This window comes from Danio rerio, chromosome 7, assembly GCF_052040795.2.
Source record: "Danio rerio strain M-AB ecotype USA chromosome 7, GRCz13ab, whole genome shotgun sequence".
NCBI lineage: Eukaryota > Metazoa > Chordata > Actinopteri > Cypriniformes > Danionidae > Danio > Danio rerio.
The window spans coordinates 16,331,615-16,347,637 of NC_141027.1; the positions used below are offsets into that span (position 1 = coordinate 16,331,615).

General features: G+C 36.4%; 1 protein-coding gene and 1 long non-coding RNA gene across 13 annotated transcripts in view; one reads left to right on the forward strand and one right to left on the reverse strand.

Moving 5' to 3' along the window:
• Positions 1-16,023, reverse strand: part of LOC147843062 (uncharacterized) — an 812,539-nt gene that overhangs the window by 687,721 nt on the left and 108,795 nt on the right. The window lies entirely within an intron of this gene.
• mpped2a (metallophosphoesterase domain containing 2a) overlaps positions 1-16,023 on the forward strand; it is a 264,905-nt gene that overhangs the window by 21,505 nt on the left and 227,377 nt on the right. For 7 of the 12 annotated variants that reach the window (XM_087259318.1, XM_087259319.1, XM_087259323.1 and 4 more), the window contains exons 2-4: positions 193-278; positions 462-587; positions 8,552-8,736. The gene's annotated coding sequence lies outside the window, so the exon portion shown is untranslated. Of the gene's footprint in view, positions 1-192; positions 279-461; positions 588-8,450; positions 8,737-16,023 lie in introns of all 12 variants that reach the window. The other 5 variants (XM_087259312.1, XM_087259313.1, XM_087259314.1 and 2 more) reach the window with 1 other exon arrangement.

The window sequence follows — 16,023 nt, forward strand, 5'->3', positions numbered from 1 at the left end:
GTATTCATGCATAACAGCATTTGCATGGCACCCAGAATTTATTGCATGCGTTCAGATGAGCCCCTTTGAGTAAACATCACATAATCTAAAGCTTATGCAAAACGATGTGTATAAACAGCTAATGTTTGTTTCTCAGCTTGCTGTGTTCAAGATTCCAAATGATTAATGTATTTTTTTAATTCTTCTTTGCAGGAGTTTTCATAACATCGGGTGGTGAGACTGCTTTGAGGATTTGAGATTCTGCGCCAATTTTCTTTTCAGTTGGCAAGTGCACATTGGTGGGTATTTCTTTTTATTTTGTCAAACTGTCTGTCTTGTTATTTTGATAGAGAATGCAGATGTGTTCCTGTAAACCTTTGAATGAGTGTTTTTCTTTAAGGAGCTTTCATGCTTTCCCTTTGAATGAAAATGAAATTGGCAGTCAGTGTTACACCATTGAAGTAATTCCTACCTTTTTGAAGTCATTGCAGGTTCCTCTGCCTGAGGTTTGAACTGGATATAATTGCTTGTAGACCTCTGCTGAATGACTGGTCAAGTGGAGGCGAGAAGTTCAGATCCTGGAGTCTGTCACATGAACGCTTTATACAGTGAGTATCTGAGGCACTTTACTGTATCTTAATAGAAAGCGAAATAAAAATATAAGATTTGTATTCACAGCTAGATATTTAGTAATGCATATTAAATAATGCTTCATTTAAAGGGATACTGTAGTTCACCCAAAACTGAAAATTCTGTCATCATGCACTCACTATTCACTTGTTTAAGTTTCTTTCTTCTGTTGAGAACAAGAACACACGCAAAAAAAAAAGATTGAAGAATGCTGGAGACCAGTAATAATTGACTTCTTGATTTTTTTGTTCCTACATTGTAAAACATATTTGTAAATGATCAGTTTTCGGTATTTTGTGATTCATGTTTTAATTATCTTATAGTTTATTTATACTTTTGAATTGTATTGTGTGACTTTCTGTGAGAAAAGTTTTAATAAGTGACTTTTATTAGCATTTAAAGTGATATCTTATCTGGGTTGGTGTTGTATATTATTGTACAAAAACCTTTTAGTGCCAGTACATTTTCTGTTACATTACAATGTTGGGGTTAAGGTTATGGTTAGTGTAAGTTGACATGTACTTGCAAATATTCTTATAGTCAGTTAAATGTCTGTTGATGGAACAGTATCAACTGATATTAAGCAGACAGTCTACTAATATTCAATTGGACCATCAAGTTACCAAATTATTTCTTATACATTCGATCAGAATAGACGAACTGAGGTAGAGCTAGGTAGAGTGTGCAAGAGTAAGAATTTTGAGAACATTCGGGGGAAAGTAGAAATAAGACATACAATGAAACGCAGCTACCTCTGCGATCCTGCTTTCTGTCCGAAACGCTCGTCAGATGATGAGCGCTGTGAGCTTGTTAAGAGAGGGCCTGTTCAAATAAAATAAATAAATACAAATCTCATTGAAAAGTAACAGCCGCTGATTCACAAACAGCAATTATTCAGAACATATTAATAATGGTGACAAGATTAGTTTTATTGATTGTAAATTAAATTTTTTTACATTTTATTTATTTATAATAAAATCTAATCACTAATCACAAAAATAGCTAATTAACTACATAGTTTATGAACTTGTTTTTTTATTTGTGAATTTATTGCATTAAATTTGACATTACCTTTTATTATTAAAATATAAAATATACTTTAAATACTTTTATATACTTATATATATACTATCTACTGAATTGAATGCATTTGAAAGTCATGGGAATATTTGAAAAATCTCTGTAGGAATAACTAATCTCCTATAAGAATGATTAATAAGTTGCTAAGAATTTGTATTTTTTTTCTAATTAGGCAGCTTAAACTACAGTAATAAGTAACCTTTCCCCCAGCGTAGTTCTCAGTCACAATAAAGGCTCATGTGAAAGACATATTCTTGCAGTTCAATGAAGATGCTACATTGTTACTTCTATTTTATTTTACTTTTTTTTCACAAATTATCATTCATGACTGTGACATTCATTTCTTAAACTGCAAAGAAATCAAAGTCTCATTCAATGCCGCCTTGGGGTTAAGTGTGTTATTCAAGGGCATACAAGTAATTTCAGTTTTCGCAGTACATGGGTTTGTCAGTGTGGAACAAAATCTGAAATGTTTGTGCTCACACAGTGTAAACTTCTTCACCATTCTACCCTATATTCTGCATGTAATTCTGTGACTTGTCAATACATCACTCCCTCCCCCCACTGACTGCTCCTGAGTTTTGAGACTGATAAAACAAGACAAACAAACAAGACAGAAAAAGAGTCTTGCGTCTGCTGACATAAGAAACCATGTAGGATTCCTCTCTCTCTTGGAGAATATCAATTCATTACATTGTAATAAAAGACTCCAGCTCTTGTCAAACACACGAAATGCATCACATAAAAATGTTATTGGAATGTGTTTTTAGAATATATATACGTTTGAGAAGGTTTGTTCTTGTAATCATCCTGGACACATAACAACCACAGCAATATATAAAATGCACATGTGATAGTAGCTTGAGACGAAAGCCGGAGCTTGAGTTGGGGTCATAAATGTACGTTAATTTTAATAAGCAAATCTGTTTCTGTAACTATTATAACAGCTTTACTTTTTGTTGTACATTTGTCATCATAAAATGTACAACAAAATGTTAAAAATTCCTGTGATTAAGTTTCATTACTACTAAATATGTATTTATTATATTTTTTATATTATATTATATTGTTCATTCATTCATTTTCCTTTGGCTTTGTCCATTAATTTAATCAGGGGTCACCACAGTGGAATTATCCACCAAGTTATCCAGCATATTACGCAGTGAATGCCCTTCCAGCCACAACCCATTACTGGGAAACACCCGTACACACTCTTTCACACATGAAAACGTCACACAGAAATGCCAACTGACCCAGCCGTGACTTGAACCAGCGACCTTCTTGCTGCGAGGCAACAGTGCTAGCCACTGAACAATATATTATAATATAATATAATATAATATAATATAATATAATATAATATAATATAATATAATATAATATAATATAAAATAATATAATATAATATAATAGAAATTAATAAATTATATTATATTATGTTATATTATATTATAAGTATTGTATTATATTATATTATATTGCATTACATTATATATTATATTATATTATATTATATTATATTATATTATATTTAATACCGTTATTATATTTAATATATTATTTTTTATTTATTCTATTTTTAATTAAATCACTGTTACTTTAAATAAGTAATTAATTATAAATGACTAATTGGATCATGGGGTGGCACGGTGGCGCAGTGGGTAGCACTGTTGCCTCACAGCAAGAAGGTCACTGGTTCAATAAATAAATTAATTACTTGACTAAATATAAAACAGTCGACATAAATCTCAATGCATTGACGACAGATCTCTTAATTCTATAAATTTGAGTCAAACTGGAAAATTAAGGAAAATTTTATTAAAAGTAACTCTAATTAAATCACATAGAAATGAAATTTAATCACTTTTTTTTCTGCAGAAAAGTAATTTGATCACAGTAACAAGTTGCTTTGTAAGTATAACTCAACATGAATATTATACTTTTCTGTCACAATACCATGCTGTCAGCCAATGTTATGGTTAAACCATGGTAAATGTTAGTTTTTTTGTAGACTGAAATGTCTTTTAACTATTTCCACATCAGTTGATCAGAAAGATCCAGCTCTGAAAATTTGTCTTAAAACTATTTTAAATTGCATACCTACACTATGTGATTAGTATTGGAGAACTTAAGCAAAACTTGTCAGTATGGGCCCTTTTCACAAGACTGTTATGACGCGTTTAACGGTCATCAAAATCTTAAATCTTTGAAAGTTTTTAATATTTTTATAAAAAAAAAAAAACATTTAAAAATGCATTTATGAATGTTTTGTGTCATCTTTGGGTCAAATTACAAAAAGAAAAAAAAATTTGCTGTCTATGCAAGGTATTTCTAATGCAGCATCTGGGGCTGAGAGTAAATATCCATTTTGCTGTCGGTATCAGTCTCACACATTTTTTTTTTCCTTTTTCTGAAGTCTTACTTACACCATCACAGAGTTTTTCTTTTATTATTTTAGCAAAAAAAATCGCAAGAAAAATAATCTGTTGTACTCTTAGATTCACAGCACTATAAGTTTACCCAACTGTGACGCTTCCCGCTACTGACAAACCTGGAAATGTGAAAAGAGTAGTATTTCAAAATACATAATGCCCACTATCCAAGATCTTCAAAGACATCAAACACTATTATTACAACATCATTATTACCACGTGTAAATATTATTTCTTTTAAAAAGACATTACTGTTTAACTGCAGGTTACAATACAAAAAAAGATCCATAAATTTGCATTTTTTTGTATTTTGTGATTTATGTTTTTATATTTCCTCTTTTATTTTTGCTTATGAATTGCATTATGGGATCTTGATCTTTCCTCTGACAACTTTTAAACTTGAGAAGTTCAAAAAAGTGACTTTTATTAGCAATTTTAATAGTTGAAGTGATAAGTTGTCTAGGTTGGTGTTGAATATCAGTGTTTCTCAACCACGCTCCTGGAGAACTACCAACACTGCATGATTTGGATGTCTGAAGCCTTTGTCTGATCCACCAATTACAGGTCTTTCAGTCTCTGCTAATAAGCTGATGATCTGAAACAGGTGTGTTTGGTTAAGGAGACACAGAAAATATGCCGAGCTGGTGATCCTCCAGGAACGTGGTTGAGAAACACTGTTGTACATTATGGTACAGAATAAGCTGAGAGTTCATTTTCTGTTATTTTGCACACTTGTTTCTCTATATATTATTTCCTATATTATTTTAAACTACTAAAATGTCAATAAAAGTCACTTTGTTAAACTAGAGTTGAAATCTCAAAATCAAAGTGAACAAAGCAGAGATGCAATTCACAACTGTAAATAGACGGAAAACACAAAATATACAGAAACTGATAATTAACAGATATATGTTAATATACTGCCAGACTGTTACACAGCTCCTTTAAACTTATTTAAATTTTGATTGTAATGTAATAATGTGCACATTGTGAAGCGATAATTAACGATAATTATTGTGAAAAGCGCTGTACAGGTAAACTTGAATCGAACTGAATTGAATTGAACATGTCTGTGAGAGACTAGTGATGTGCTGTGTGAGCTATGAGACTCACTCTGATTTCACAAGAGCTTTAATTCTCTCTTCATATCAAATGTTTATGTGAAGTAATCCACACTAAACCTGCATTTTTGGATGCAGAACCGGCTCTGAGCACTTAAAATGCTGCTGAACTCAGGTAAGCTCGTGCTAGAATGGTATTAAATCCATTTGTGCTCCATTCAAGCAATAAGCCCACTCAACCCAGCGCCAGCTCTCCCTGTGTGCTGAATTAGTGACGGCTGTGTTCTGGGCTTAATGCGGGCCAAACGGCATTTAGCTGAAAATGGAATGGAAATAGAAAATGCCAATGAGGTGAGACAGGGAGAAGCAGGGAAATCGCTAAACCTGCCTCTCGTGCTGCGGGGGAGAAATGCTATCGATTGGCTTTAAATTGTCTCCTGCCCAAGGAAAGAGTGTCAGGAGAGACAGCTGGAGGTGATGAGGTGCCAGTGTGTGACTGAGCTGACACTATGAATGATGCCTGAAGTATCGGATGCTGGGTTTGTTTAAAATGATGAACTACTATATAACTATATGGCTAGAGATGCAGTGTAGTACTGTAAACACTATCTGTTAATTAACATTTCCGGATTTTGTGATTCATAAGTGTTTTCCTTTTATTTACGGTTCTTAGTTGCATTATAGGACCTTGATCTCTGCTCTGTCTACTTGATGTCGAAAATGTAAAAGTGCTATATGTAATTTTTTGACTCTTCTAAAGCATACTTGACAGTAGCAGCCTCCGAAATGAGAAGCAGATTCAAAGTTCCTCATCAGGTGGTTTTTAATTTACAAATAATATAAATATTATGAACTTAAACATTAGGTGAGCAGGTTACATTGTGTCCCTGTGTCCTAACAACACGCTAGATGACGAGATATGCAGTGATAAGCATTTTGGCTGTTTGCACCAGACAAAACACGACAAATACAGACCTTCAGAAGCACAAAATAGTGCACACACTGCACTCCAGCGAAATGTTAAGGTTTTTAGGCAAGTTTATTTATATAGCACATTACATACACAGTGACAATTCAAGTGCTTTACATAAACAGGAATAAAAGAGACAAGTATAAGAAAATGAAAACAAATAATACAAATGATTTAAAAATATATAATCTAATTAATACAAATTAAACCTCTTTAACATCATTAAATGTACATGCTGAATCACTGAAATGTGTTGGCTTGCACTGAAGTTCCATTTCAAATGGATGTACAAATATTGCAAATAAATCAATTGAGTAGCAGGTTTTGGTTTAGGTGTAGTGTGTAATTTCTGAACTACTAAAAACTGAAAAATTAACTGCATTGGACAGATTTTGATTCTACTCCAGTCTGCCATTGTTTGTATAAACAGGCTGTTATTGCAGTTCAATATTGTTCTACTGGTAAAAGTTCATTTAAAAACTCATTTGGCAGATATGTTGAGATTGTTTATTACGTTTTTAAAATATTTTGAAAAATAAATGTTGTTTCATAATTGGCTGAATTGGTGAAACGGCTTAAAACTAAATAAAGAAAGCCTGTTTTATTAATTAAATAGCTCTAGGCCGAGCGCATGGTGGCTCAGGGGTTGGCACTGTTGCCTCATATAGCCAGAAGGTCGCTGGTTTGAGTCCCGGCTGGGCAAGTTGGCATTTCTGTGTGTAGTTTGCATATTCTCCTTGTGTTCATGTGGGTTTCGTTCAGGTGCTCCAGTTTCCCCCACAGTCCAAAGACATGCGCTATAGGCGAATTGGATGAACTAAATTGGCCATAGTGTGTGTGTGTGTGTGTGTGTGTGTGTGTGTGTGTGTGTGTGTGTGTGTGTGTGTGTGAATGAGTATGTAAGGGTGTTTCCCAATACTGGGTTGCAGCTGGAAGGGCATCCGCTGTGTAACACATATGCTGGAATAGTTGGTGGTTCATTCCGCTGTGCGACCTCTGAAATATAGAGACTAAGCCGAAGGAAAATTAAGTAAGTCTCTAGACCGATTTTAAATTCTAATGCAATTAATTATTTAAAAAATAATTTAAGTAATGTTATGTTAATATAATAAATAATATAATAAATGTATTTCATTTTTGAATGGATAGAAGCTGTTTACTGTTTAAAGGGCACCTACTGTATGATAGAAATCAACTTTTGGAAGCTGTTTAAACAGGACTGTGTGTAGGTATAGTGTCCACAGTCTTATTTGGGTGATATAAAGACAATAAGTCTATTTTCTGAATTTCCTGATGTTAAAATAGGTTCCAAATCCCTCCCATTTTGAGGCCGACCGCAACGTGACATAAGAGTGCGGTTTCCCCACCCACCAAATTGATTGACAGCTGCGTATTAACATGTAACGAGTATAACATATCCACAAGACAGGACGTGCACATAGCAACTGGGATTAAAAGATCTGTTCAGCGCTCTGTGATCATCAATCATCATCAAATGTGGTCAAGAATGAGTTTTACAAGTTTAAAACGTTTCTAAAACAGTGCATGTTTGTAATAAAGAGAGTAAAACCGCTGTAATTTATCACCACAGCCGCATGTCAGTACAATTATAAAAGAAGACGCAAAAACACAAAATGGCTACATTGCGCAGCTACATCTGAGCAGAAAATTCCAATATTTTGAAAGGGATAATAAATAATCTGATGGGTGTTTTAGCTGAAACTGGACAGACACATTCTAGAGACACAAAGGAATTATATTAAATTATAAAAATGTTTAAAAAATATTAGGGGTCAAATATATGCCCTTTAATATTTACAAAATAATAATAATAGTAATAATAGTAATAATAATAATAAATCAATATAAATAATAACTCTTTTTAAAACAAACAAACAAAAAAGTTCCCACTGTGAAAACTTGACCTAATAGCAGCTATGTTATTAGTAGAGAACAGCAAATGTTACATACATAATGTAAATTTTTGTAACCAATAATTTAAGGTTTAAGCATTTGCATAACATTAAATAAAAAATAAATCCATGTCACTTGTAAAAAATATGACAACTAGCCTCGGGTTCCACATCCTCATACTTACTACATTACATTTTCCATTCCCACCACATCTTCTTAATATCTCAAAAATCACAGCACTTCTCACAAGCACCGTTATTAGTATGAAATTGTCCGCGGTATAATTTTGAGATGCTGTGCTACAAACATGTTTACCGAACATAACATTGAGCTTCATCAAATGCATGATGTGCTTTCATCGCATCTTTGCTCTTTTGCCCTTAGGGTTCTCAGATGTGCTTCATTTGTGAGCCTAGCATCAGTAACAGCCCTGTGGACACCATCTCATCATCTGTGTCCATCCTGTTTGCCATTTCTGCCATCAGCATGACTCCAGAGATGCCTGCAGGACCCCCATCTGCCAGCTGTTTCCAGCCCAGGCCACAGAGCATCTTTTCTGGGGTAATCTTCTCCACCAGCCCCCCATTTGATCCAGATGATAGAGTAAAACAAGGCCTGAAGCAATGCTGGGAAATGAAGAGGACCTGAGCTCGAGCCTTGGGGGATTCCTGTAAGTTTGACAGTCATAGTACACTCTAAATGTCCAATGATTTACAGTGCATCCGGAAAGTATTCATAGCGATACACTTTTTCAATTTTTTATGTACTGTAACAGCTTTATTCCAAAATGGCTTAAATTAAAGAAATTTCCTCAAAATTCTGCACACAATAGCCCATAATAACAATGTTAATTTTTTTTAATTGTTGCAATATTCTTAAATATTTAAAAAAAACTGAAAAATCATATGTACATAAGTATTGCCAGCCTTTGCTCAATACTTTGTTGATGTGCCTTTGGCAGCAATTACAGCCTCAAGTCTTTTTGAAGCCACAAGCTTAGCACACCTGTCTTTGGGAATTTTTGCCCATTCCACTTTGCAGTACCCCTCAAGCTCCATCAGGTTGGATGGGAAGCAACGATGTAGAGCCATTTTCACATCTCTCTAGAGACGTTCAATAGAATTTAGGTCTGGGCTCTGGCTAGACCACTCAAGAACATTCACTGAGTTGTTGTGAAGCCACAAAACTGCCGTCACATCATCCAAGTGAATGCTGCACACTAGTAGTGGTGTGGATAGAGCTGTGTGGGTGTATGGCTATACACAATAAATGCACTATATAAATACTAGTGGTGGGTTGTTATCAGCGTTAACGTGCTGCGCTAACGCGAGACTCTTATCGCGCAATAAAAAATATCGCTGTTAACCTATTCTCAAAGTTGGGTTGGGAGCTGGGTCTATTCTACGCAAGCTATGACGACTTTCACCTTGATTTTTTCGCACGGATGTAAACCTGACTGGTTAGCCATCTGACAAAAAAGTGCCCTGGCATCAGCATGATGCCCTTCTGGATCTTTCACTTACTTCAAAGACATACTGACTACGTTTACATGGACATCTTTAATCTAGTTATTTGCCTTTATAGACAATAATAAAATTAAAGTGTTTACTTGAAGTGCTTTCATGTAAGAGTTTCCTGTAATTTTGGGTGACTTTAACTGCAGTTCGGCAGTTTCACTTTGACTCATGAACATTTCATTCATGCCCCCGTGACAAACTAGGGTATAAGAGGTAAATAGGGAGTAAGGACTGGTGAGTGTGTTATGGAATTTAATAAAGCACGCCAAATTGCAAAAACAAAAACTTCAGCATTTTGCGGTGTGTGTGTGTGTGTGTGTGTGTGTGTGTGTGTGTGTGTGTGTGTGTGTGTGTGTGTGTGTGTGTGTGTGTGTGTGTGTGAGTGTGAGTGAGTGTGTGTGTGTGTGTGTGTGTGTGTGTGTGTGTGTGTGTGTGTGTGTGTGTGTGTGTGTGTGTGTGTGTGTGTGTGTGTGTGTGTGTGTGTGTGTGTGTGGTCCTTTACTGACAGCCGTGTGTGGATCTTGCTGGAAAATATGGCGAAAAGTCACACATGAGGGTAATAGTTTGATTACAGTGTTTACTTCAATAATGCCACTAATATCTGCATACTCCACGTCTTAATTCCATTTCTGTTTAGTTCAGTTATGACTGTAGTCAAATTAAGGTGATCAAAAATTGATGTTTAGAGCTTATGTAGGCCTACAGTTCAAAATTCATGTTTAACTGAATAAACACAAGTACATCTTATTGAACATCATTTATTTTCATCACCAATTATCTTAGTAGAACAGTTTCTCAAGCAGTTTGTGATGCATTTTGGAAGCCGGAGCGGAGCCCCTGGTCTAATGCACCACCTGGCTTGAGAAACTCGTTTTCGAAGATTTATATTTAGTAATTATTTGGGTAGCACACATATTCTGAACGCCTTCGGCAGAATTCAAATGAGTCATTTTAAACTAGATTAATTCCAAGAATACAGTGAGATTAATCTAGATTTTAAAAAATTATCTTTGTTCACCTATTATAAATACACATTGTTACATTACTTCACTAACTATTAATACATAATAAAATGAGAAAACTAAATTAAAGTTTTTAAAACCAAAAGCAATTAAAAACCTATACCTATAGCCTAAAAACCTTGTTTTTGCATTCTGAAAATTGATTATCAGGCAGCTTCTAGTACTTTTGTCTATTAGTCTTCCATATTTTTGGTGGCTCTAGGGTGATTGATATGCCACTAGAAACATGAATTGCACAGAACAAAGGAAAACATGGACAACATTACACCCATGTTTTTATGTCAAACATCAGATCTTTCTGTGGAAATGAGAGTGGGATTATTTTTTCAGTTCGTACACTCAAAGGGAAATATTCATTAGCGCTGCTCTGGAAGTAGGCTGGCAGGATGGCAAATGTAGGTCATGAAACTACAATAAAATCTTTCCCACGGTGTCTCGATTTCTCCCTCCAAAAGCAGGTTGTGATAAAACCAGCATACACGTCCATTTCGAACAGCACAGATCATGTTCAGGCAAAGAATGAAGCTTATTGCATGTTATGTAATCCCATGGCAATTCTCGTGAATTTCTCAAGTACAGGTGTAACCCCAGTGCCCTGGACAAATTTTCTTAATCTGCCCTTACAGATCATGACCACTGAATTGACTGTATCACTGTCTCTCCACTCTCCGTATAGCTGGTGGATGCGGCACAATGGTGGTGGTGTGGAGACACCACCCTTATGATTGTGAAGCGCTTTGGGTGTATGGCCATACACGATAAATGTGCTATATAAATACACATTACATTACATCATTTCAAAAGGTATGCTTTATTATTAAAGTATGCTAATTGACGTTTTCTTCCTTTTGTTCTTCTACCTTTTCTGTGTGATTCTTTCTCTCATTAGTCTATAGCCTTTTTTTGCTTGCACTCTACAAGTTTGAGTTTGTTAGTTGAGTTGAGTTGGTTAGCATCTCATGAATGCGTTTGTTATTTGTCATTCTTGGGAATTTTCCCCCATTTTTCTTTCTGCCTGAGTGAGTAGGCTAGATAGTTGGCTTAAAGTTAAAGTCGTAAAAATGTACTCCTTATATTTTTATGTGAATATAGTAGTTCTTGTTTTAAAGGATGTATCTGTACAGTCATTCATTTGTAAATATTTGTTTGCGCTCATAAACTTACATTGCTTACATTATCAGTGTCACTTTAGAGTGATCAAAACAGGAACAAAAACGGGTGTAGAATCCAAGTGGAGATTTTAATGGCTTATGTGCAGTGAAAGTGACAAAAATACAATAATCAAAGTAACAAACAAAACAAACAAATAAGGAACTCAAACAGATAAACTTGAACTAGACTTAAACAACTGAGACAAGATACTAGAGCAAGATCAGGAACACATACCAACGACGACAACAACCAACTGACAAACAGAGGATGAATGACTGAATTTATAGTCCAGGTATTCAACGGAGAACAGAGACAGCTGTGGTTGTAAATCAGTGTAAATGACAGACCGGGTGTGTGTGCGAAAGAATGTATGGAAATGTAGTTCTAAAGCCACTGTAGTCCGCTGGGGGTTGCTGGCGAACTACAGTGGCATCTGGTGGACAAACAGTCATGACAATCAGATGTCCTGTTCCATGGCAAAGCTAAATTTGTAAGGCATCCACAGACACACGCTTCAGCGAAAAATCGAAATAACTGCCCTAATCTGGTGTTGATGTGATTTAAGTAAAAATAACTGACTTCCTTTAGAGATGTCCCATCCCAGCAGACACACAAAGTAATTTTACATATAATATTAGGTTAGATTTAGGTCACCAGCATCTAAGGACAATGTTATTTTGATGTCTAATAAAGACGTGAAATGACATTGATATTTTGTTGACTTTAGACTTTTCTGAAAAATTACTGCCAATTTCCCTCAAAGCGTTCATGTGTGAACAGGCCCTTTTTGAAAGTACTAATAAATTCATCCTGGCAATTTTCCAGAAAGAGAAGTTGTAACATTACCGGTAATTTGCCGGAATGCTGCTCTGTGTGAACACAGAAGGAAAATTGCAGGAAAGTGCAAGTTCACATGAGACGTCTACTCCAGCCAATCAGAACGTTCAGACGCATTCACATCCATGCTCTTTTGAAAAATATTGAAAGGCTTTTATTTCATTGACACATTTAGCAACTAGATGTTAGTCGTATATTGTTTGTATTATCATTATTAATGTAATCTGTGTAAAAAAATTATTAATAAAATGCTTATGATAAACCACTGTTTGTTTACCGGTAAATTTACTGGTGAAGTTGTTCCGGAAATTCATTCATTCATTCATTCCATGGTTTCCGCTACAGATGGTTTCCGCCACGCCAAAATTCATCCCGCTGCTACATTACAGCTTCTCATTCAAAACATTTATTTTTTTTAATAGCGGGTAATAATCGCACCAAAATGCATTAAAGGGTAAGTGAATTATAACAGCGCAAACTTTTCTGTAACCGTAGTAGTGCTGTGCGTCATTTGTTTACCCCTTTAAGGTGACGTGCTGACTGACTGGCTGACTGACAGGCGCTACGTATACTACGTAACACTACGTATAGCCATTTCACTTTACTTCAGGACGCATTAATATCGCTCTGTGGGTTTATTAGGGAGACATTCATAAATATTCCTAGCAAATCTAATAAATGCTGGAGACATACTCGTTACATAAACGCACTAAATCGCACTTTAGCAGTGTTTATTTGAGAGCGCACAAGATCTGCGTGCTCTTAAAGCGGCTTACATTTGAGGGGGCGTTCAAGAAGTTTTGTGCACAAGCAGAGGAAATCGGCGCGCAAGCAAAGAGATCCGCATGCTGTAGGCTATTACATAAATGCGATCTCGACTTCTAATTCTGCACTCATGACATTTGTCATTGCAATGACGCCATAGGTAGATCTCTGTAAAAAAAAAAAGGTCTGCCGCCACAGCTGGAAAAAATCCTAGAGGAAACACTGCATTCATTAATTTTCTTGTCGGCTTAGTCCCTTTATTAATCTGGGGTTTAATTAAAAAAATTAACCGCCTTCTTATCCAGCACATTTTACGCAGTGGATGCCCTTTCAGCCGCAACCCCTCCCTGAGAAACATCCACACACACTCATACACTATGGACAATTTAACCTACCCAATTCACCTATACCGCATGTCTCTGGACTGAGGGGGAAACCGGAGCACCTGGAGGAAACCCATGCAAATGCAGGGAGAACATGCAAACTCTACACAGAAATGCCAACTGACCCAGCCGAGACTCGAACCAGTAACCTTCTTGCTGTGAGGCGACAGCACCACCTACTGCGCCACTGCATCGCCCGTTGCGGAAATTTTCCGGATATTTACTAGTATCACTGTGTGAAAGGGGCTTTTATGTTGTGTTGGAAAGTGACCAAAATCCAACGCTGAACCAACATCTCAAACCAAAGTCATACTGATATCAAATACTGACATGTATTCATCAGGCATGGGAACCAAAATCCAATGTCTGATAGACGTCACAGTGGTAACATCCACAATACGTCAAGCTGTAACATCATTAGAGGCTGATATTTGGAATTTTTTAGGTTGTGTTAAAATACAACCAAAATGCAACGTCTGTCTGATGTTGGACATTGATGCTGGCCTGACGTTGGGTTCTGACGTAAACCCGATGCAACATCCCACGACCTTGGGGTGCAACGTCAAGTTGACATCATATTGATGTCCTGTGCCTTTATGTGTCTTTCAATTTTTGTACATGTACAGTATGGGAAATGCAGCTCGAGTGTCACTTTGTTGAAAATGATCATAATGAGATACATCTTTACCACTTTTGGTTTGTGTTTGAGATTCCGAGCATGTTTAGATGTTTAAAATGTTATTTACTTTTGAGCTAAATATTAATAATAATAACAGGAGCAATTCCAGAAAAGTCCCTGCAGTGCCAGTGCCCAGGGCCTAATAAAAACTAAAATAGAAGTCGAAAATTTAAGTTTGTTTACACATAATATGGATGTTTGCTTGAAAGGGTCTTGTTTAAATGTTTTCCAATTTAAACTGAAAGTCAACTAGCATTTAAAAGTAATATATAATAATTCAATGGCTCCTTTTTTCTCTCATTGCAACTAAACATGTACCTGTCTTCCTCAGAGGAACCATTTCTTAAATGAAACTGGCATACAGCTAGTTCCACTCTCACACACTGTTCTGTATCCAGGCAGTCAGAGACTTCGGTCTTCAAACATTCCACCTCATTGCTTTAGTGTCACAGCTTTTGGCCAGATAAAAGAGTCCCGGATGGGCTCAGGAGGTCCCCGAAGGGCTGTGTGCGGTGTCTCTAAAAGTACAGAGATGCCCTCCACACACACCTAAATTGAGCGGTGGGAATTGCTAAAGGGAGACAGGCCTCAATAACCTCTACTTTCAGACCCATCTGACAGGGCAGACTGCTTCTGTGTGTCCCCAGAGACGCTGGGTCACCTCTACCAAACCTCTCCCTGCCGACTTTCATCGATATGCTCTCGGCGATTGGCAGTCAGACGCATCTGAGACTGCGGTGGTCTCGCAATCACCCTTTCTCTCTCCTTCTGTCCCACCCTTCAATCTTCATGCCTGTTTTCCTGCTCTATTGATTTTTTGATTCCCCTCTTTTTCTCTCTATCTCCCTGCTCTCTCGTGTTCTTGGCTTGTTTTTACTCACTCCCGTGTCAGGGAGGGCGAATGCCAGGATCTCTCTGCGTCCAATGAAGTCTTGAGTCTTGGCAGCACGCGCCAGTCCTTAACCTGCACAAATGTAGATGTAATTTAATTGAGGAGAGGGTAATGGAATCTATGAGCAGTGGACTTGATCTTGTTAGAAGGGCAAGTTCTGGACAGACTCCATAAGGAGGGGAAAAAATCAAAGGTGCAGCTTTGCCTGAATTGAAGCGAAGGCTTTTAGTGGAGCTCAGTCTTTCGCAATCTCTCTCCTGCGCTTTCTGTCTTGACCCCTATCAATATGTGCATTCTGTAAATTGAGAGCAGCCTGGAGATGTTTGTGGTATTGAAATAGTAGCTCTTAGGGCTTGGATGGGTAAAAGTGGACAGCTGTGTATTTGAAGATGTTGAAATGACTCCTTTTTGACCATCAAAGTTTTTGAAAGATGTCACTATGCTTTCCAAGAGTGCATTAACACTAAACACACTGTTAGAAGAGAAATATTGTGAAATATTATTAGAACTTAAGGCTGCATGTCAGACTCAGACTCAACTTTATTATCCCATTTAGGAAAACTAAAATTGCAGCAAGGTGCCATAACACAGGCGAAGTTCCATGTACACATTAATAAAATATTACCACACAACATACAATACATCATTATGTAGGTGCATCTCCCTCCCCTCTGGACTTATTTAATGACTTAATGGCCACCGTTATAAAA